This window comes from Rhineura floridana, chromosome 15, assembly GCF_030035675.1.
Source record: "Rhineura floridana isolate rRhiFlo1 chromosome 15, rRhiFlo1.hap2, whole genome shotgun sequence".
NCBI lineage: Eukaryota > Metazoa > Chordata > Lepidosauria > Squamata > Rhineuridae > Rhineura > Rhineura floridana.
The window spans coordinates 20,830,409-20,853,281 of NC_084494.1; the positions used below are offsets into that span (position 1 = coordinate 20,830,409).

General features: G+C 41.4%; 1 protein-coding gene across 6 annotated transcripts in view; it reads left to right on the plus strand.

The window, feature by feature from the left end:
- PTPRU (protein tyrosine phosphatase receptor type U) overlaps nucleotides 1-3,898 on the plus strand; it is a 580,511-nt gene extending 576,613 nt beyond the window's left edge. For all 6 annotated transcript variants that reach the window (XR_009759096.1, XM_061596132.1, XM_061596131.1 and 3 more), the window contains one exon: nucleotides 432-3,898. The gene's annotated coding sequence lies outside the window, so the exon portion shown is untranslated. The remainder of the gene's footprint in view (nucleotides 1-431) is intronic.
- Nucleotides 3,899-22,873: the final 18,975 nt, after the last annotated feature.

Sequence of the window (22,873 nt, forward strand, 5' to 3'; positions counted from 1 at the left end):
TCTTTTGAAACAATCTCAAAGCAATTGTAGCCCCAGTAACTAACTATGCATGACTAAAGCTGAACTGGGGTGTCTGTCCCTTGGAAACTTTGTATCAAGGAGGCTGGCAATGCAATCCTGTGCATGTTTACTTAGAAGTCATTCTGACTGTGTTCAAGCAGTGAGGTTATGCAAATATGCATACGGTTGCAATCTGGATTTTTAAAAGGGATGCTAAAAGTTCAGGCCTTGATTGAAGCAATGTTTTCCAACCTGTAAAATGACAACCTGTATGGTGGGGGGAAAAGGAACAGCAATTCATTTTAGAGAGGAAATAAATGAACCATCCAGCTCTCTTGTGCTGAAGACATGTTGATGACAATGAAACTTTTGGGTTTTTTATTTTTTATTCTTATTTCTTACTTTTCATATTATGTTTGTTTGATACTTAGCTGGAAATGACATTCCACAGTCCAACCTGCTCTGTCTATCCACACCTAGCCGTGTTGCTGATGCTTGGAAGCTTTAACTCTGTGTGTGGACTCCTGGTGATCTGAGTAGAAGTAACGGGCTGCTTCATTATCCTACTGGAAAAACATATTTTGTATGAAAATGCTAATGCCTTCAATAAAGTCAAGACAGTTCCTACAAAACCCATCCTTCCAAGGAATTTATACAGAAATTAACCTCTGAAGAAGCAGATTATGTTGTAAATCTCATGTGCCATGTTCTATCAAACAGACCACAATGGTGGTCACTGTTGGCTTTGGCTGGGCAGTCTGTATGGTGCTAATTGTCAGTGTGTGTGTATATGTCTTGGCTAAGGAAACCAATGAGGGATTGGATGCAAATCTTGGCGAGTCACAGACTCTATCATGGTGTTGGTCAATTTCACTGTAACCACTATAAGAGGCTCCAGTACTTTTTCAGGTTCTGTTGGATTAACTTGAAATTTAGGAGAAACTTTTCTAGAGTTGGGATCCAAAATTGCCACTGAGATAGATAATCAAGTAGAGAATCTGATGGGTGGTATAGAATAACACTGAGGAAGAGAAGCTCTGAAGTCCCCTGATGAATGTGTTTTAAGAGGTGCTTAATTTTTTTATTTTATTTTTAAAAGAGTAGCTTCATTTTGCACTCAGGCACATGAACTTCACTGCATGTGAGGCACATCAGTTCTTGAAGGGTACATGCAAGTAGAATTGGCCACTTCTCCCTTCTTTACTTTTCTCTATTATAAAGGGGAAGCAGTTGTCTGTACAGATATTGTAATTTTGTTCCTCACTCTACAACATGAACCTTGCAATGCTCACCGCAAACATTGTGAGCCTGTAATTCTTCTGTGGTTCAGATAAAAGTCTGAGCCAACTAATATTTCAACGCCTTCCACCCATCCTCCCCACCCATCCTCTCCTAACACCAACCCATGATCTTCTAAGTCCCTTCCCGTTTCCTCCCACCCACTTATCTACAGATGGCTGTTGCAGCTTTGGTGGTGGGAAGCAGGAGTGAGTGAGGGAGAGAAACCTCTTTCCCTTCCAGTGCTTATTCAGCATACCAGATACAAATGAACCAGGGAAATCTGGCAAGTGTGATTTTCAAATGTCAGTTACTCTTGGGAAACTTGCATTTCCCAGGTCTACTTATACCAACACCAAATGGGGAAGGGAGTGGAAGCTTGCATTGAGTGGGGGTGAGGAGGCAGGAGGCTCATGGGTGAATTGGTGGGAAGGGGAGAGTGCAAGAAAGTCCAACCTTTCTTCAGAAAGGTCCAGGAACAATGAGTTTTCCCAAGGATCTGTTGATTACTTATTATTACTGCACGCCTGCTACCTTCAAAACAAATAAGATTGAGCATGTGTTTTGTAGTTGAGTATGTGTACCTAAATTATTTATTTAAAATATTGTTGTCTCACTTTTCCAGAGTTTATGCTCGAGTTAGCTTCACAACACAAACTTTAAAACATAGCTTTAAAACACACACACACTGCGGATAGGATCCATTGGCTGGTGCCAGTTCAAAAGCATTCCATCAACCTAACAGGCTAGTATCAATTTGAGTTTTTTCTGTGTCTGCTAGCCACTACTTTTACCAATTTGTTTTTTCCCTCACAAAAAAAAGATATTAATATTCATATTTTTTAAAGGGAATATCGATAATTTTAAAGGAAATGTTGCTATTTTGAAAGGAAATATCAGTAAATGAAAGGAAATAATCAATAAAATTATTGTTCTTAATAACAATATTTTAGAGATGGATTTTTAAAAAAAGAAATCCATTTTCAAAAAGAGCTGTAGAAAATCGCTACATAAAAATCTAATCTGCAATGATAAAGAGAATTAATGGAAAATTTGGTACAAAATCTGAATTGGATGGAATTCTAGCACGTCCCTAACAGAGAGAGAGAATTAAATAATGTAATGTTATCTATCCAGCTGCAATTAATAATAACAGCAGAAGCAACAGCGGCTGAACAGCACAACATAATGTAATTAAAACAAATGCCTGGATATATATGGTAGTATTGCAAAAAAAAAAAAAAGGCAATTTAACTATCAGTAGAGGAAACATTTTTTTCCAAACCCAACATGCGGACTGGAAAAATATATATTCAGTTTTTCCTTAAAAGCCCACTGTAAGAAAGTCATACTTTTTTCCCTGGGAAGGGAGTTCCAAATCATCATCATCAAATTTCATTATTATTCCACCTTAAGAAGGGGCCAATAGCCACAGTCTTTTCTCTTGTGGCTTAGGAATGCTTGAGGAATTCTGCCTCTGTGAATTCCTACACAGAAGTACTTGATCTGCACCGCTCAGACTCACGTGTAAATGAGAATTTAGGTGTCCACTGGATTTTGTCTTTCTCCAAACGATGCCCTAATCAGAAGTTTAAATGTATCAAAATATGCAATTAAATACATTTTCTTTTGAAAGAAAACACACATTTAAACACATTTTGAGAGAAAATATGTATCTAAAAATGTAATTGGAAAGGTTTTTTAATGCAGCTAATGCAGAAATAGAAGGAGATAGTGAGTTTAAAAAAACAGCATGACACAGATCCATCACCTCTGTGTCAATGCCATTCATCGGGAAATGGCAGGCTGAAGGCAGAGCAGCACACTGGATTCCACAGCCTTTATTCCATTGGCTACATTCATATATGGGCACAGTCAAATAAAATGGAGAGTGAGGTATATGCAGTATGGATCTACGGATAGGTGGTAGGTGAGTTAATTGATTTTGAAAGGCTGGTGTGACCTAATACAACAGAAACTAAGGATTTCCAGGGGATGCTGAGGTTAATGAAATGTAGACCTGGTTTCATTTATGGAAATTAACATCAAATGCCTGCATTTTTGATGAGCCTGATGTCACATCTCATTTTGGAGATAAGCTGCATTTGCTAAACGGTACCTCTTGGCCCATCCGCCGTGTCTTGTTGCTCTATCAGCCACAGCCAAACAATTCTGACTAGAGGGGAGGTGGGGTGGGAAGAGACTACGGAGTTATTTTCTACCGATTCATGCAGGAGCTCGTAGGTGAATCATCACTCAAATCATATGCAAAAAAGAAAAGGGAAAAGGTAACTCACACATTGACTCTTTCAGTCTTGGAGGAAAATTCAGAGGCCAAATGTTGGCAGTGGAGGAGAGCTTCATCTTGCTGGATGTTTAATAATTTTACTCTTATCTCTTGACAAGGGCAAGCATTTTTGTTTTTTTAAAAAAATCCAAGTGCTATAAAGGGTAACGACTTTCCAGCTCGCTTCGAGATACTCCTCCAAGATAAAACAAGAATCCTGTTTATGGACATATGTACACAGAGACCTATGTATATAGAGGTGTATGTGTAAATATATAGAAACACTTGTTCATATGGATAATGTTTATCAGTATTAAAAAATCAGTGGTGCTTTCTCCCCCTTCCTTTTTAAAACAAAACAAAACAATGAAATAAAAACATTTTCAAATAGCAAAAAGCAAAGACCAAAATCTTATTGATGTGTTTTTGGGGTGCTCTTTGTTTAAAAATTAAAAAAAATAAATAAACTTGCTGGTTCCCTTGCAGCTATTGAAGGACTCATGCTTATGGAGTTTTCTATCCTTATGGAAGGCAGCATCTTCACAAATCTTTGCATTAACTGTGTGTCATGCCATGGTGAATAGGTTGCCATAGGGCCTGGTGGCTGGGTGGGACTGGGTTGAGTGTATGAGAGAAAAGAGTGCTCTTACGTAGACTGTGGAATCCCCAACACACATGTGCTTGGTGGTGGTGAATTTAGGATGGGAGGAACCTAGGAAGCTGCCTTATACCAAGTCAGATGGTCTGTTTAGCTCAGTATTGTCTAAGCCAGGTGTGGGGAACCTTTGGCCCTCCAGGTTGCTGAACTACAACTCCTGTTATCCCTGGCCATTGGCCACGCTTGCTGTGGCTTATGGGAGTTGTAGCAACATCTGAAGGGCCAAAGGTTCCCCATACCTGGTTTACATTGACTGGCAATGGCTCTCCAGGATTTCTAACAGGAATCTCTCCCAGCCCTACCTGGAGATGCCTGGGATTGAACTTGGCACTTTCTGCATGGAGAGCAGATGCTCTACCACTGAGCTATGCACATATGTTATGTACTTTTTGAGAAATCACTCAATAAGAAGCAAATGTTTGACATATATGCTGGCCTCTGATTTCATCTGTTCTCCCTTAAAAACAAGAAGAAGCTGGAATTGGATGTCTTTTAACAGCATTGGGTCTTTTTCTACTGGGGGAGTGGGGAGGGGTGGCTGTGACTGGTGGAATTCAGGTAAGCTAGATGTATGATGGGAAGGCTGAAGAGCTTGTTCACAAGTAACCAAACTTAGAAATAAGCCAAGACTTTTGGGGGGGGACCAAATCCCTGGTAGGTGTGAAGGAGAAATTTGATTCAGTTTGCATTTAAAGGTGAGGCTCCCCAATTCACCCTTTCTGAAACAATGTCCACACCAAAACACAGCCATCCTTCAAAATTCACACTAGAGTAAAACATTCATATAAATGTATTATGTTCCTGAAAATAACATGCAAAAATGCATTATATTAGGAGGAAAATGTTTTGTAAATATATAGACATAATACAATTACAATAAAATGCTGATGAATTTTCATGAGGACTTTTTAAAAACAACAACCATAAACTGATGTGGAAAAGTGGAGAACTGAATTTAAGATTAGAAAAATGAGAAACTGAGACAAATTGAAATAGACAGATTTGCCCATCTCCAATCCCTAGACAGCAAAGTACAACAGGCAGTTTCAGATTGCAAATGTAGCATCTCATGAGTGTCTGCCTTTTATTATTGAGTTTTTGTGGTAACGTGAAAATGTCACAGGAACATTGGTAGCTGCCTTAGCCTAAGTCCGATGATTTGTCCATCAGGCTCAGTATTGACTACAATGACTGACAGCAGCTCTCCAGGGCTTCTGTGCCAGCCCAACTTGGAGACAACCTGGGACCTTATGCATGCAAAGCATGTGCTGTACTACTGAGCTACCCTTGCAATTTCTCCATCCTGTTTGCAGGCTGAAAATTGAGGTGGGAGGGGCATTTCTTCTTTGTAATAACATTCTACTGTTGTATTCTTTTAGGGACTTATATCCTGCTCTTTCCCAGATCTGCATCTCACAAACAAAAACAGAAGGGTACAATGTAAGATACTAAAAATCTAGAGGAAGGGTTGTATCCAACTATGTCATGCTCAGAGAGTGACTTGGATTAGTCATTGATTCCACTGATTTCATTTCTATCATTTCAGTGGGTCTGACTGAGTATGACTTAGTCAGAAACAACCCAATAAAACTACTACGGGATCTAAAAATGGTACATGGCAGAGCTGGATCACAAGCCCAGTACCAGAGATAAAACTCACCATTAAAATCCTGGAGAAGGTCTCTTCCTCTAGCACTGCAACCACATCAAAATGGGTCCCAAATGAGTGTCCCTGGGGAGAACATTCCACAGCCAGAGTGCCACTATTGAGAAGGCCCTATTCTTATATACTTGGCACCCACCACTTCTATAACAGCAGGGCCTCCTATAATCTCAGTGAAAGCAGGGATGTGCTAGAATTCTGCCCAATTCAGATTTGGTACTGAATTTTCCATTGATTTGCTTATTGGCTATAGTTGTGGATCTGATTTTTATGTAGTGATTTTCTGCAGCTATTTTTGGAAATGGATTTTTTAAAAAAAATAAAAATTGGTGTCTAAAACATTTCTGTTAATATTGATATTTCCTTCAATTTATTTAAATTTCCTTTAAAATATCAATATCAAAAAGTCAATATTAATATCAATCTTTTTTCTAAGGGAGAAAAAGTGATTAGTAAGGCTTGTGGACAAAGAACAAACTCTAAGAATTTCTGGTTCTTCATCATACGGTTCCTCCATGAATGAGTCTGTCATCCTGCCATCTCTTTTATAGAGTTCTTCAGTGTATTGCTTCCATCTTCCTTTTATTTCATCTTGGTCAGTCAGTGTGCTCCCCTGTTGATTATTCAACATCCCTACTCATGGTTCAAATTTCCCTTTCATTTCTCTAATCTTTTGGAATAGGGCTCTTGTTCTTCCCTTTTTGTTGTCCTCTTCTATTTCTATACAACAACTATTGTAATAGTTCTTTGTCCCTACGTACTGGTCACTGTATTGTTGCATTTAGGGTTTTGACCGTATTTCTATCTCCTTTGCTTTCCTTCTCTCTTTAACCATTTTAAGAGTTTCTTCAGTCATCCACTGAGGTCTTTCTCTTTTTTTAACTAGAGGTATTGTCTTTTTGCATTCTTCCCTGATAATGTCTCTGACTTCAATCCATAGTTCTTCTGGTTCTCTGTCAACTAAGTTTAAAGCCTCAAACCTGTTCCTTATTTGATCTTTATATTCTTCTGGGATGTTATTTAAATTCTATTTTGGCATTATGGTTGCTTTGTTGTTCTTCTTTAGCTTTACTCTGATTTTCGATACAACCAGTTCATGATCTGTACCGCAGTCTGCTCCTGGTCTTGTTTTCACAGAAAGTATGGAACTTCTCCATCTTCTGCTACCAATAAATTTGATTCCTATATTGACCATTTGGTGATGTTCACGTGCACAGTCTGAAACACAGCCATCCTTTGAAATTCACATTTATTTTGTGATGCAGTTCTCCAACCTTTACAAAAATGCATATATTGAGGGGGAAGTGCGTAAAAATGAATATATTACTGAAAGTAACATAAAATGTTTAGGAGAAAATGCTTGCAAAAATGTGTATATTACCCAAACTGCATATAAAAATGTGTTTATCAGGTGAAATTCACACTAAAATGCTGAAGAATTTTCATTAAAATATTTTTTAAAAAACACAAATTGTTACAGAAATGTGGAGATCTGAATTTAAGGGGGGAGAACAGAGAATGGAAATTGATAGATGCTTCCATCCCTAGTTATAGCTATTTTTAAATGCTCCGTTGTAGCAAATTGGGGAGAGGGAGCAGAGCTTTGTTTTTAACAGATCAATTTTTGGTCCTGAATGAGTTGAATTGGAAAAACATAGAGTGGCTCTGAAACAGATTGGGCTGCTTCTCAAAGCTACAGATGCAAGCTGAATCTTGTGGCTGGTGCACATCCCTTAGATATAGATACACACACACTCTTTTGTTTGCTCGCCATTGTGAAGGCAATGCATGAACAACCTGTAGATTTTCATCCGTATGGATATGTCAGTATCTGAATGGGAAGGCCATGAAGAATCTGTATGATTAAAAAAAAATCTCATCCACCATAACAAATGAGGAACATGTAATAATTCCACAACCAGGCAGTCAAACAGAGTTGAGAATTTTGTCCGAGCCAATGCTAGGCTTCCTCTGGGACCTGCCCAGTTCTAGCTACCAACTACAAACAAAAACAAAAATGAAACTAAAGTTAAGTCATCATTTCATCATCATTATTGGCGATCACTCACGGCCGTGTAAGATTGAATGGTCTCTAAGAGATCATGTCACAGTTACTAAATTGTGTAGTTACGGAACATCCCCAAATTCTCAAATGCCAACAAGAAATATGTGTCACAATATAACAGACCCCATGAGAAGTAATGGAGGTTTGTTGGGTAAAATGAGCCATCGTACAAAGAGGATAGGCTCTTTATGCTTTGCCTGGCTGGAAAATAAAATTACATTGTGACCAGGGATTTCTGAATAGGAGCTTGCCAGTTTTTGTCTGGGGTGATTTATTCATAACAAAGCAAGCCATTGGTTTAATGTGTTCCGATATTAAAGACTTCCAGTAAAAGTTGAACCTTAATTTAATGGAGGCACACACCAAAATAAAACTTTAAAAGGCCCTAATTGAGTCATCAAGCCTGTTTTGAATCTTTAATTATGGATGGTGAAGGATGTGGTAATTAAATGTTGCCAATAAATAATAAAAAAGAGAATAATGCAAATTAAACTCAAGAGCTCTGTTTATAGTGGAATGTAATTACGGCAGTTGTCCTTTCTGTGTGTGTGTTGAGGGAGAAAACTGTTACTATGCTTCCTCACTAACTATATTCATTAAGATGTCATATGACCACAGGAGTTGGTAACAGTTGGGAGGAAAAAGACCTTTCTATTGGCTCACCTCCAGATTCAATGGACAATCAACATCTCTTTCATTCATGCTTCACTTGTAGAGAGCTCCTATGGAACTGAAACACACAGCTACCCTTCATTCATCACTCCCATGTGAAACAAATGGATGTGATAATCAAATGAAAAATATGCATTTCATATGGAGATCTGAGTGTTCAAAGAACACTTTCAGTCTTCACCTGACTGCAAAAATGGGCATAATAATAGTGGGCATATACCATGGGTGGAAAATATCAGGCGGAGGAGGAGCCGAGAGGAGACTTCCATGGCATCCTCATCGCCTTCATAGCGCTCCAATGGGCCTGATCCAGGTAAGATTTCTGTCCGCCTAGTGGCTGGCAGAGTAAAATTTCCATGTCTGTCAATGGGGAGTGCTTACTTGTGGAAGCCAGCTTCTGCTTTTCCAGGCCCTGCGCATGGCTCCTGACTGAGCCGGCATTTAGCCTGAATGGAGCCCCCCTCATCTGGCTTCCCATGATTTGGACTGCTTGGTTAGTGAGGTTTGAATCAGAGATGGATGTGATTATGTTTATGTGTAATCTGTTGTAAGCTACCTTGGAGATAATTAGATCAAAAGGTAGGGGTATACGTTTTTTTAAAAAATGCTCATAATGCAGTCTCTTACCCTACAGAAGCTCTCAGTCTTGCTGATGATAACAACACAAGAACAGTCATAGGCCCATCTAGTCTCACATCCTGTGAGAGACATCATCTAGTGATTGATGGGACTGAACTGATTGATTGCATTTATAACCCATCCTTCACCACAAAGGTTCCCTGGGTGGTTCACAACATTTCAATAAAATACAACATATCAAATATTACCAAAAGACCCATAAAAACAGAACCCACCACGAAACAGCAATCCAGCATCAGAGGCATCGGTTCTATACATCAGCCTCCTCCATAGGCTTGAAGGAAAAGCTACATCTTGATGTCAAAAGGCAGGTGAAATGACTTATGGGTATATGTGGGTATATTTGCATAAATAAGCTTATTTTGCATGTCATATGAAATATACAAGGTGTTCATGTAAGATAAGGTTATGTCAATGACTACTAGCCATGATGGCTATGCACTATCTCCAGTATCAGAGGTAGTATGCCTCTGAATACCGGTTGCTGCAGAATCACAAGTTGGGAGAGCACTATTGCACTCAGGTCCTGCTTGTAGGCTTCTTAAAGGCATATGTTTGGCCATTGTGAGAACAGGATGCTAGACTAGATGGCCCTTTGGTCTGATAATCTTAAGGATATTGATGGGGGGCAACTGTATGTCCAATGGGAGGATGTTCTGTATCCAGGGTACCATAACCGAACAGGCCCTACTTTCATTGTCACAGTGAACCACAGCTGGTGATGGAATTACAAACTGGGCCTCTCCTGGAGATCTTAAGGCATGGCAGAAAATGGGAGCAGCACACATTCAAATATTTGGGTCCCAAGTAGGGATGGTGGAGAAATACTATTCATTTTGCATTTAAGGGCAAATTTATCAATTCCCACTTTCTGAAACGATATGAGATCCAAAACACAGCTATCCTTCAATATTTGCACTTATCTGAATTTTGCAGTGCAGTTCTCCAATGTGTTGCAGGATTGTAGAGAACTGGATTTAAGATTGCGCAAATGAGAGACCAGAAATGGTCAGATCATTCCATCCATAGTTCCATACTTTATAGACCACAGTCAGCACTTTAAATTGGGCCCAGTAGCAAACAAGAAGCCAGTGCATCTCTTGAAGGATAGGTGAAGTATGTTACCATTTTGTGGTGTCAGCGAATAATCTGGCAGCCACATTCTCTGCTCACCTGCCATTGTTTCCAACCAACTGCTATTCAGAGGTATGCTGTCTCTGAACCTGGAGGTAGTACAGCCATCATGTTCATGATGGATGGATGAAGACCTACCATCATGTTTAGAATGGATAGTCAAGTTAGGACCTACCTGACCTGCATGCTTAGGCTCTTTTTGAGATGCTAACATTAGTTTTATTTATTTATTTTTATAAATATATTTGTATACCGCTATTTCACTTTTTTAAAAAGACAACACCACCAAAGCAGTTTATAATAAATAAAAAACCAATATAGCGTTGTGGAGTTGCACTCCCAAAATTCTCTGTAGCCTAACTATCTGAAAGGCAGTTGGAGTGCTATGCAATATGGCAGAGGTGAGCAGAAGATAGAGTGGGATCTATTGGGAGATCCATCTGGTTTGCAGTAGACAAGCCAGGGTTTCTGGCTCCCAACAGCAGCAGCAACAAAACTTTTTTCCCCAGCGCCTGATTCTTACTGGGCAACATCCCCCACAGTTTCATAGGAGTCTGGAAGTCGTTTTCCCCAGGCTTTCAAGATATGTACTCAGGGGTCACAGAAAGGCTATCTCCCAGGAATCTGCCGTTGTAGGTTTTTCCAAACTCTGGTTCAGTGAGGTGAATCACAGATTAAATATCACCAATATTTTATTCCTCATTACATGCGAATTTTATGCGAATTTTGAAGGTTGGCTTTGTTTCAGTTCTTTTATTGTTTCACAAAGTGCAGATTAGGTAGGTTAGGATTTCAATATTAAAAGAATTAATTTCATGCCTATACCTTGGGGGAGGCGGGTTGATGGACATGGCTGGGCAGAAAATAGCTTTTCCCTAGTAAGGAACTGCCAAGACTAAAACCCTATTGTTCTCTCTACCCTGTTGGAGGCAGTATGCTTCTGAATACCAGCTGCTGGGGATCACAAATGAGAAGAGTGTTTTTGCATTCAAGTCCTACTTGCAAGCTTCCCATAGACATTTGGTTGGCCACTGTGAAAACAGGATGCTGGACTAGGTGGGCCTTTGACCTGATTCAGTAGAGCTCTTCTTATGCTTTCAACTAGGGATCCTTGGCTCCTGTTAGGACTGAGCAGGGCTGACTCTACTGTTAGGTAGAGTGAGGTAGCTGCCTTACCCTCTTTATTTTACTAGGAAAAGCCACAGTAGTGTAACTCCAGCCATCAGCATCTTCCACCATCATGTCCTAGCCAAAAATGCCCCCCCCAATTAGGCAAATTCCCAGATGGGGAGAAACATAACCATCCCTGTTGCAAATATACTGTATGTTGTAAGATTATTAATCACATTAAGGTGGTGATTCTATGTGCACACTTACTGGAAAGTCAGACCTCATAAACCACAGTGGGACTTATAGACATAAAGCAGCTTGAGCTGAACGGTTGCAATCTCCAAAACACATCCAGTGTAGCATCCGATTCTAGTCCTACTCAGAGCTTACCCAATGGAATTAATGAACCTCAGTCATGTCCATTAACGGCAATGGGCCTACTGTGAGTAGGGTTAGCATTGGATGCAATCCTCACTTTGGAGGAAATTCCCATTGAACCCAATGAGTTTTTCTCCTGAACATACGCTCTGGTTGCATGATTGCAACCCTAAGCACATTCATTTGAGAATAATACTGCAAGTTGAACTCAATGGGTCTTGCTTCTGAGTAGACATATATAGGATTGCATTGCCCTACTGCAATCAATACGGCATTTTTCTGTAAACATGGATAGGATCAGGTTGTATGTTCAATTTTCTTAAGGTTGCTCCCTCTGAACTAATTTTCAATGAAGTACATTGCATTTGTAAGTTATATCTCTGACGAAATCCAGTTTTATAAATAGCAGCTTTCTCTTCACTTTAACCAGCCTAGCAACCTCGACTTAAAGCTAAATGCATAATTTGCCGCAAATTAAACATAATGGGACTTGAATAATTATGTTGACTTTTGGAAGCACTTACGGATAAACACATGATTAGGTATTTTGTATACTGCAATGGAATATATATATATATATATATATATATATATATATATATATATATATATATATATATATCTCCTGGCCCTCCTCCTCTTTTCTCACTGTCACTGCCTGTTCACCTGATCTCAGGATCCTCTGGGGGAAGCTATGACTACTGAAGTGGCATATATGTGGTTTAAATGTATGCTGTGGATGTGGCCTAACTTTTCACAATAATTTTCAGTTAGGGTACAGCAGGGAGTAGAAAAAGAGGAAGACCAAACAAGAGATGGATTGATTCCATAATGAAAGCCACAGACCTAAACTTACAAGATCTGAACAGGGTGGTTTATAACAGATACTATTGGAGGTTGCTGATTCATAGGGTCGCCATAAGTCATAACCGTCCTGAAGGCACATAACAACAACAGGGTGGTCATGTGTCCTACTTTATGAAGGTGAGTGGTCTGTTTGAAGGTGTTTTCTGTTTGAAGGTTACATTCCTTTTTATTGAAGACAGTTTAAAGTTGAAGAAACCTAAGAAGGGAGAGCAAGGGCCGTGAAGTTGTCCACCAACCACACCTGGACAGCACCCTGGTCACTAGGTTGCAGTCTTCTCCAGTATGATGGGATTATTATATTTCCATTCAAGTTATATTTTATTTGTGCATTTTATTTATTTATTTATAGAATTTCTTACATAATCCTTCTTCACTGTAAGGTTCCAGGTGTTGTGTATTGGCAGAGATCGGCTGTGGTACAGCATTGTCAGCAGAATGCAGAACATGCATGTGTGTGATTTACCTGTAAAGGAACAGGCTTTTACTCTGCTGTAAATCACTGAGATGTCAGACTTTGTTAAAATAAGAAAAGCTACTTGATTTATAGAAATATATGGTTGATAGGAAAGACAGTCTAGTTCTAACAAATAAGTTGGAGGCACAATGCATAGGCTTGCACCCATGCTACGGGGGGGGAGAGAGAGAGAGAGAGACAAGATGTCTTCTCCACCTTCGGTGGTCAGAGATGGAGGAGGAAGGAGAATCTGGAAGGAGTGGTTAGCTTCCCTGAGAGTATCAGTTTACAAAGGAAGGAAGACCAATAGATAAGTATAGATCAGATGGGCAACCTAACCACCTTGCAGGACTATCTCTCTGTCTTCCCTCTGGTATGCAGACTCCAATCCCCAAATCTGAGTTGCAGTCTTCCACACTTCCGACACTAGATAGGGTCTCAAGCAGTGGTGGCTGGTGGCTGGTTGCAACATGGTTGCTTAATGCTTGCACTGGCTGCCCATATGTTACTTGGGCAGTGGAATCCACTCCGGGCTTTAGTGTGAACTTTCAAGGAGCTGTCCAAGGTGCTCAGCAGACTGTGCCCTCTTTTTTTGGTTGCATAAATAATCACCTTATTTTCAGTGGGATCGGAAATGCTTCTAACCAGTACTTTCTTTGGTAAAAATTTAGGTGCCGGTACTATGGGTGGCAGCACAGAATAGCTGCCATTGGGAGCAGAAAAGGAGGTGCCAGTACTCTATACTGAGTATCATCGCACACAAAAAACCACTGCTTACAGTAATTATTAATTATAAATTTGCATTGCTATATACAAATTAAAGATCCTTTATCAGGATCGGTTGTACCCTTGCAGAGATGAAGTTGTTGAATTATTGGATCACTTTTTTTTTGCATGTAATTTTTATAGGGAGGAATGTACCAGACCACTTGACCCTATTATGAGGAGCTTTCCTGGTAGGACATTGGATTGGTATCTGAAATATTTTTTGGCTGATACCAATAAGCTTACAACAGAGTTCAGTGGCCAAGTTCCTCTTCTCTGCCCAAGGAGTTGTAAGAGGATTTTTTCCCTTAATTGTAATATCTTTTATGTTTTATCTTCTACATTTCTGTATTTTAACTATTTTGATGTTTTATTATTTTATTTAATAAAATAAAAAAAATTTTTTTAATGGGTCTGTGACCTTCTATCAATAAACTAACTAACTAAGCAACACATGAAAATGTTAGGGAAGTCTGTGCTCTCTCTTTTTTTAATTGGATAAGTGACCACTTTATTTTTAGTGGAATATAAATGCACCTAGCTGAATCTGGATCTAATCCATTGAAATGCTTCTAACCAGTGGTTTTTTGGTTTAAAAAAAAGGTGCCAGTACTGATACCTTGATAAAAGTGCTGCCATAGGCAACAACAACAAAGGAGGTGCCAGTAGTCAGTACCAACGAGTACTGTCAAAAAAAAGCCCTGCTCCTAACCGATCTATTGTCAACAAAACCAGCTGGTGTTGTGATTGTTCACTGAAAACTGAACACATCAACCAACTGAGCAGTTGGCCCATGGGCCCTTGCAACTGTATAATCAGAGCAGAGAATGACATGGAAAGGGAGCCAGCCTCAGCCAGCAGCCTCGCAGGTGAGTCCAGATGTCACCCAAAAGGTAGACCCATCAAGGCAAAGAGAAAGATAATGATCTCGCTGCGTGCTCCACGGACAGGCTTTGACCTAGCAGATAAATCATCTGCAATATATTAAATAGGGCACCAGAACTAAGTGAATTTAGCAGCTTACACTTTGATGAATTCATGTGCCTCTATCTTTCTTCCTATTCCCTCTTTTTCTTTTGCAATTTGGGACTAACTGGAAGGCCCCGAAGGGCCAAATGAAACTTACACCCCCTCCCCTTGCTGCCCACATCAGAATGATAAAATAGGGCAAGAGAAGGCTATCGGAACAGGCTGGTAGTTCTACAGATAATTGTGGAACAGTTTATTTATATGTATAGATGTATGTTTTGAAATAATTACTACAAGTTTATATAGAAATGCAATCCATCTCACCATAGCGGAGGTGACCTGTATACCTGCTCAATTGGTTGTCCAGGTGCTGCTAAGTGGTGAGGGGCAACTTTAAGGCACCTCCTGCTCTCCCTTTTTAGGGTTGTTTATTTTTGAACCAGACTCAAGCCAGACAGCCTTTACTGACAGAGGACTCTCTCTGTAAAACAAGACTTATGACCACTGTGTTAGGCTTAGGGAGCAATCTAAACCCTGGCCCAGGAGCTCCAGCTGGTGCAAAAATTTATTGTGGCTAGCAAATTGATGGGGACAGACTACCGCCAGCATCTCCAGTGCTTAAAAGGTTGTATTGGCTGTTCATATGCTACTGGGGTATGTTTAAGGTTCTTGTATTAATTTACAAGACTCTTAACAACATGGGTCCTGGATATCTTAAAGACTGTCTGATCCCTTCTATCCAGGCTTTATAACTGAGATCTTTGGAGGTCTTTGGAGGAGTTTCTGTTGGTGGTCCCCCATGACTCAAATGCACAGCTTGTAATGAGTAAAAGCTGTGATTTCAGTGTAGTGGGCCCAACCCTGTGGAACTCCCTCCCAAGTGAGATTAGACAGGGACTGTCTTTGTTCAGTGTCAGTTGTATGACTAATGCTTTCTTGCTCCAGCAGGCATTTTAAAGTAATGTTTGGTTTTATAATGATTTCATTGTTCTATTGCTTATTTTATGCATGGTTTGTTTTTATGTGTACTGCTAAGAAATGCAAATGATTAAGCAGTATATAAATGTTAAATAAAGATCCACCAGGATGAATCGAGTTTGGAATAGACAGAACTCCAGCTGAGCCAACTGAGCCTGGACTCAGATAGGGCTATGCTGGCATAAATCATAGAATCATAGAATAGTAGAGTTGGAAGGGGTCTATAAGGCCATCAAGTCCAACCCCCTGCACAATGCAGGAATCCAAATCAAAGCATTCCCACAGATGGCTGTCCAGCTGCCTCTTGAATGCCTCCAGTGTCAGAGAGCCCACCACCTCTCTAGGTAATTGGTTCCATTGTCGTATGGCTCTAACAGGAAGTTTTTCCTGATGTAAAGTTGAAATCTGGCTTCCTGCAACTTGAGCCTATTATTCCGTGTCCTGCACTCTGGGATGACTGAGAAGAGATCCTGGCCCTCCTCTATGTGACAACCTTTCATGTACTTGAAGTGCTATCATATCTCCCCTCAGTCTTCTCCAGGCTAAACATGCCCAGTTCTTTCAGTCTCTCCTTATAGGGCTTTATTTCCAGTCCCCTGATCATCCTTGTTGCCCTCCTCTGAACCTGTTCCAGTTTGTCTGCATCCTTCTTGAAGTGCGGAGACCAGAACTGGATGCAGTATTCAAGATGAGGCCTAACCAGTGCTGAACAGAGGGGAACTAACACTTCACGCGAATCCTCCATTCTGGCTCTGGATGACCCCAAGTCTGGGCGAAGTCCCAAAACAAGGGGCATTCCTGGGGTGTGGTGGGGGCATGGCAGGATGGGACAGGTGGCAACTTACCCCAATTCCAAGCTCTATTTAGCTCAGTCATGTGACCTAGCAAGTGGAAGCTACAGTGGCAAAAAGGTTGGTATGAGTCGCACTCTATTTTGAAAGCTTGTTCTCCCTATGCCAGGCATGGGGCAGCTCTGCCAGAAGTAGTCCCACTCCTGAACAAAAGGATAGGGGCAAATTACACTGTCATAATATACCCTGGTGGCAATTTAAGCTGGCTTCCTCTAATTTCGATTGCTCCTTTAAGTCTTGTAGCGTTATTTTATGTAGGAAGAGTGGGAGTTCAGTAGTAGAGCAGCTGTTTCTCATGCACTTCCTGTAGCAGAATGCATTTTTGTATGTTATTTTCACTACCATATGCATTTATATGCATGCTTTATCCTAGTATATGTATTTTTGTACACATTCCTTAGCTGGAGAACTGCACTGCAAACTCTGAAGAATCCTGGGAGGTCATCAGGCCAATCTGCCCTAGATTGACCTCAGGACCACCCCCTGCTCCATCTTGGATTTAATCCTGAATAAGTTCGGGGACAGGGCTACTGTTTACTTAGAGTTTTAAAACCCTAACTAAGCATGTAGCAGGGAGGTGCGGGGAAAGTGCTGCAATGATGCCTCCCCCTGAATAAATGCCTCAGTGGAGGGGAGAGGGCATTGCAGTAGCCTGCAGAATTGCCCCCTCTGCTGAACAGCTGATCAGCAGAGGGGGCAATCCTGTACTACATGAAAGCTGTTTGCCGAACTTTACCTGCAGTATGCAGAATCGTCCACTCTACTGAATAGCGGATCAGTGGGGGGCGATTTTTGCTGGTGATGCTGAGCAATTGCTTTTTCTTTAGGAAAGCCAGTTGTACAGCATTTCCTTTACCATGCAGCATCATGGAGGGATTCATCCTGCTGGGAATGGGGGGGAGGTGGCAGGCATCCAGGAAGCTAGGCTTACCTTCTCCCAGAAGACACAGCCAGGGATCCAACGTAGTCCTTGGCCTTTTCACGATGCTTTCTTTCTCTGCCTGCTTCTTCATCCTGCCCTACGCCCCACCCCCTGACAGTCATGGATTGTTCTAGGTCACCAACCTGAACCGTAGTGATCCTTGGCTGTCTTAACTGAACTTGGCTAAGGCCCAAATGCCTCCAAAGTGGATCGATTCATCTCAGACCTCATGGAGCACAGCCCTAATCTCTACCCATGTGTCGTGTCCAGGACTGGACTCAGGAATCAGACCAGTGGGTGAAAGCAATTCAGTCTTTATTAAAGTAATATCCAAACAGAAACTACGTCTTCTCATGAATCAACAATAACACATGTCCAGCGACATGCAAGAGAGTTGACAGAACAAGGAATCCCTGCTCCCCCTGACTCTTATAAAGGGGGCTTTCTGGCACGAATTCTCTCACTCCGCCTCAAGGTGCTCTCTTCTACACCCCTCCTCTCTCTCCCCCTTGTTCTTTTTTGTTTTCTCCTGGTTCGTGGTGAAGGGGGAAGCGCTGCCCCCTCCCCTTCTGATGATTCTGTCTCTGGTATTGGAGAAAGAGGGGGGTGAATGTCATGCCCATCAGGCGGGCCTTTCTCTGACTGAGGAGGGAGTTGAATTCCCCCTCTTTCCGTTTCTAACTGCTCTGGCCCGGGAAGGGGGGTGAGCGTGGGAAGTTCCTGGGAAGAGTCTGTGTCGGCTAGAGTTTCAAGGTCTTCACTGCTGGGCAAAGCTAACTCTGGAATTCCTGCTCCCCCCTCTGGTTCTTCTGCACCCAACTCTGGGAAAATGATCTCCTCCCCCTCCTCATCCTCTGAAGTGCCAGGACCCCAATCCTGCATCCTGACACCATGCCTACATGGTGCTAGTTCTCCAGGGTTTCATGCAGGGGACATTACTACTAGGGATGGAAAGATCTGTCAATTTCAGTTTTTTCTATTTCTTATTTTTTCAATCTTAAATTCAGTTCTGCACATTTCTGCAGCAATTTGCATTTAAAAAAAATTCTTCTAGTGCGAGCTTCTCTTAAAACACTTTTGATATGCAGTTTTGACTAATGTACACATTTTTGAAAGCAATTTCTCCTAATATAACGCATTTATATATATACTTTTCACTAATATATTCATTTTAATGCACACTCTGCTACGATATGCATTTTTTGTAAACATTGCTTGGTTGGAGAACTGCATCGCAAAATTCACATGTGCGAATTTTGAAGGATGGCAGCATTTCAGTTCCATAATGTTTTTAAAAAATGCAAATTTGATCAGTTCAGCAATAAATGCAAATAGAATAGAATTTCTTCCCATTCCTAATTCTTACCCCTACCTGGAGATGCCACAGATGCAACTTGGTCCCTTCTACATGTAAGGAAGATAACATATTGCCTCCTCTCCCCAGCTCTCTCTTTCTATGCTACAGAAAGATTTTGCTTTCATCACCAGGGCAATCTGAGTCTGTGTGTGTGTGTGTGTGGGGGGAATGGAGCCTATATAGTCTGTGCTGTGTCTTAGCAAGGATTAAGAGAAGAATCTATGAATGAAGGAGGATGAGGTAGGTCACTTCCAACAATACCATGACATTGGTTTTGCAAAATCATTAGCAGCCATTTTGAAGTATCAGTGGTGTCACTAGTGGGAGTGCGGGGGGGTGCAGACCTCCGGTGCGTGCCCTCCCAGGGGCATGGACGAGGTGGCTGTGCTTGCGCACGTGCACTTGCGTGCATGCACTCAACGCCAGCCACCCTGTCTATGCCCCTGGGAGGACGTGCACCGGAGGGGCACCCAGCCACAGAAGGCCTGGGAACGCCGGTGTGCCTCCCTCGCCCCGCCGACACTGCTCCCGCTCCCGCTCTCGTCCGCCCGCCCGCTTCCAAGGAGGAGTCGGCGCAGCCTTGCCGGGCAACGGTGCGGGGCGGGGTGGCTCTGGGTGTCACCCCCCTCATGGTGACACCCGGGTGCAGGCCTCACCCTCTGCACCCCGGTAGGGATGCCCCTGTGAAGTATGTTTGCCAAAGATAAGGGTATAAGGAAGAAAGTTTTGTACATTGTTCCCAAGGGGCTCTGAAGTTGGAGCCTGGATAGCATGTTTGGATTAATCATTGAAATGCAAAGCATGCCTTTCTCGAGGCAGCACCAATCCATCTATGTCTTCCAGCATGAGGCACCGGGAGGCAGTGAGTGTTATAGCATCCCTCAGGGAATCGGAGCCCCAAATAACCATCTCATAACCACTGCCTGCTCACCTTAGCTAACCCGCTATGCATCATTCTCATTGGGCAAAGCAGCACAGGTGAGGAGGAGTTTAGAACAGAAATGGGCCTTAGTTATCACTGAGTATTGGAATGGATGTCAAGCATGTTCTGATGCAGGGATGGGAAAACCTCTGGCTCTCCAGATGTTGTTGAATTATGACTTCTGTCATCCCTGACCCTTCACATTGACTGGGTCTCATGGGAGTAGGAGTCCAACAGCATCTGGAGTAGGGACAGGGGAGAAATTTGATTCAGTTCTCATTGAAAGCTGTATCTATCAAATTCATACTTTCTGAAACAATATGAGAACTGAAACACAGCCATCCTTTGACATTCACACTTATCTGAATTTTGCATTGCAGGTATCCACCCCACCAATGTTTACAGAAATGCATATATTAGGGGAAAGTTTGCAAAAGAAAAAAAAGAGATTTCTTGCACAATTGTGCTCCTAAGTCAACATTTCATTAAACAATGTGTTTATTAGGAGAAATGCATACTAAAATGCTGATGAATTTTCACGAGGATTTTTTTTTTTAATGCAAATTGCTGCAGAACTGATTTTAAGTTTGGAAAAATGAGACACTGAGAGAACCGAAAACTGACAGATCATTCCATCCCCAATCTAGTGAGCCACAGGGTCCATTCCCCATCTCTGCAAGGCCTAGGTTTGTAAGTCAGGATTCACAAATGTACCATCTGGATTTTCCTGAAAACTCCAGCAAATCCACAGTTGGCTATTAGTTACTTTAATGCTTTATAGTAGAGAAAACATGGTTCTGTCTGTATTAGAGGTCAGTCCCTGATACATTGCTCCTGCTTACCTCCTTGGTGCTGGGAGACAATCAGAATGCTTGCTTTTATAAAACTAGAAATATTTGGGGCTTTCATCCCATCATTAGTGCTTGACCAATGTTATTGACTAATGAGCTATAACTGAAATATTACCTGGCACAAGAGCTGACATCCCTGTTCCTTCTGCATTAGCCCCATGTGAAGCATTCAAATGGGATCAGCCCTGCTATTACAGAGGGAAAAGCAAACTCCCCCTCCCCAAATCAATTCCTTATAAGCTGCCATATCAAAACAGCAGGCAGTGTTAAGTGGGCGGGGATGGGGATGGACCATTCTTGCCTTTTAGATCATTGTGCACTCTCCCTTCTCTGATTGCTGTTCCAGGAGCAGTAATATCAGAGTTTTGTTTCCATTTGGAGGAAGAAAGTACTAGAGGCTTAGAGCATCTTTGTAACTTTTGCTTTATTTAAAAGAAGAACATAAGAGGAGGTGAACAAGCACTCCAATAAGCAGATAGCACAGTTAAGTGTGAGCCAACATGTCAACTTTTCAAGTGTGTGACATGAATTTGGGTGAAATCAGCTGGAGGGATTTTGGGAGGTGGCGGGGGACTTGCTGGTTGGTGGCTTTTCTGTCTCTTTCTGGCTGTCATTGCCTCTGCAACAGTGGTGGTAGTCAGAGCTTGGAAAATTTACTTTTTTGAACTACAACTCCCATCAGCCCCAGCCAGCGCCATGCTGGCTGGGGCTGATGGGAGTTGTAGTTCAAAAAAGTAACTTTTCCAAGCTCTGGTGGTAGTGGAGCTTTTTTTGGTGGCTAACAGGTAGCAGTGCCATTTTAAAAACTCAGAAGGCCTCAAGTGTCATATTTTCCCAGGGCATTCTGGAGGGGAACTGGTGGGTCCTCCACGAATGATACCATTCTTTGGGACAACAGTCATTTCTTCCTCAGATTGCTCCAGACAGAGTGTCATTCTGAGCAATCCTGTTGCAGCTAGAGCTGCAGTCTTTATCTCAGAATGCCTTGGAATGACACAATATCCAGGGCATTTTGGGGTGGTCATGGCAACCACCACTTGGCAGTCCATGGGACAGAAAAAAGGGATGACATTTCAGCCTGGCCCTAGCACAACTGCTTATCTCATGTCAGATTCCCAGATAACTTGTGCAGCTCCACCAAGGCTTCACCCCTCCTAGTTTCAACTAATTCAAGCTTTCCCCAATTCAAACTAACTTTTAGAAAATATTAGAACTCCAAGATCACAGCTTAGGGGTGTTTCATACAGCCCTGGTTGAGGGATTGTTAACTCCACGATAAATACTTAAGGGGAGGAGAGAGGCATGCTTGTTTTCACGGAAAACATACTGCTTGGGAGGAAATAGGCCTGATGGTGGATTCTTGAAAATTCTTCACACATTAATATGATCCTTTTCTCCTTGGGATGCCAGTCGGCCAGAAAAATACTAGTGTGGCCAGCTATGCATTACCCTCACCTCCCCAGGACATGGATCACCCAAAAGAGGATACAGATTTGCATGAAATGTGTATATGCTAATTTATATGTCCAGGTGCCAATTTAGAAATGGTTAGTGTAATTTAAAGAGAAGTACAATCAATCTCACCATCATGGGGAGAAATTTGCCCAGGTGACCTCACTCTGCTCCCCAGGTGCTAACTATTGATGGACAACTTCAAGGCCCCTGCTCTTGCTTCTGATCTTGTAATAAGGAATGGAAGGATCTGTCAATTTGGTTCTCTCAGTTTCTTATTTTTCCAGTGTTAAATTCAGTTCTCCACATTTCTGCAGCAATTTCAGTTTTTGTTTAAAAAATCCTCAAGAAAATTCTTCAGCATTTTAGTGCAAAGTTCTCCTAATAAACGCATTTTTGTATGCAGTTTTGACTATTTTTTGCAAGCAATTTAGCCTGATATAATGCATTTTTGTATGTTATTTTCACAAATATGTTATTTTTATGTACACATTCCCTTAATATATGCATTGTTGAAAACATTAATTGGTTGCAGAACTGCACTGCAACATTCAGATATGTGAATTTTGAAGAATGGCTTTGTTTCAGTTCTCATATTGTT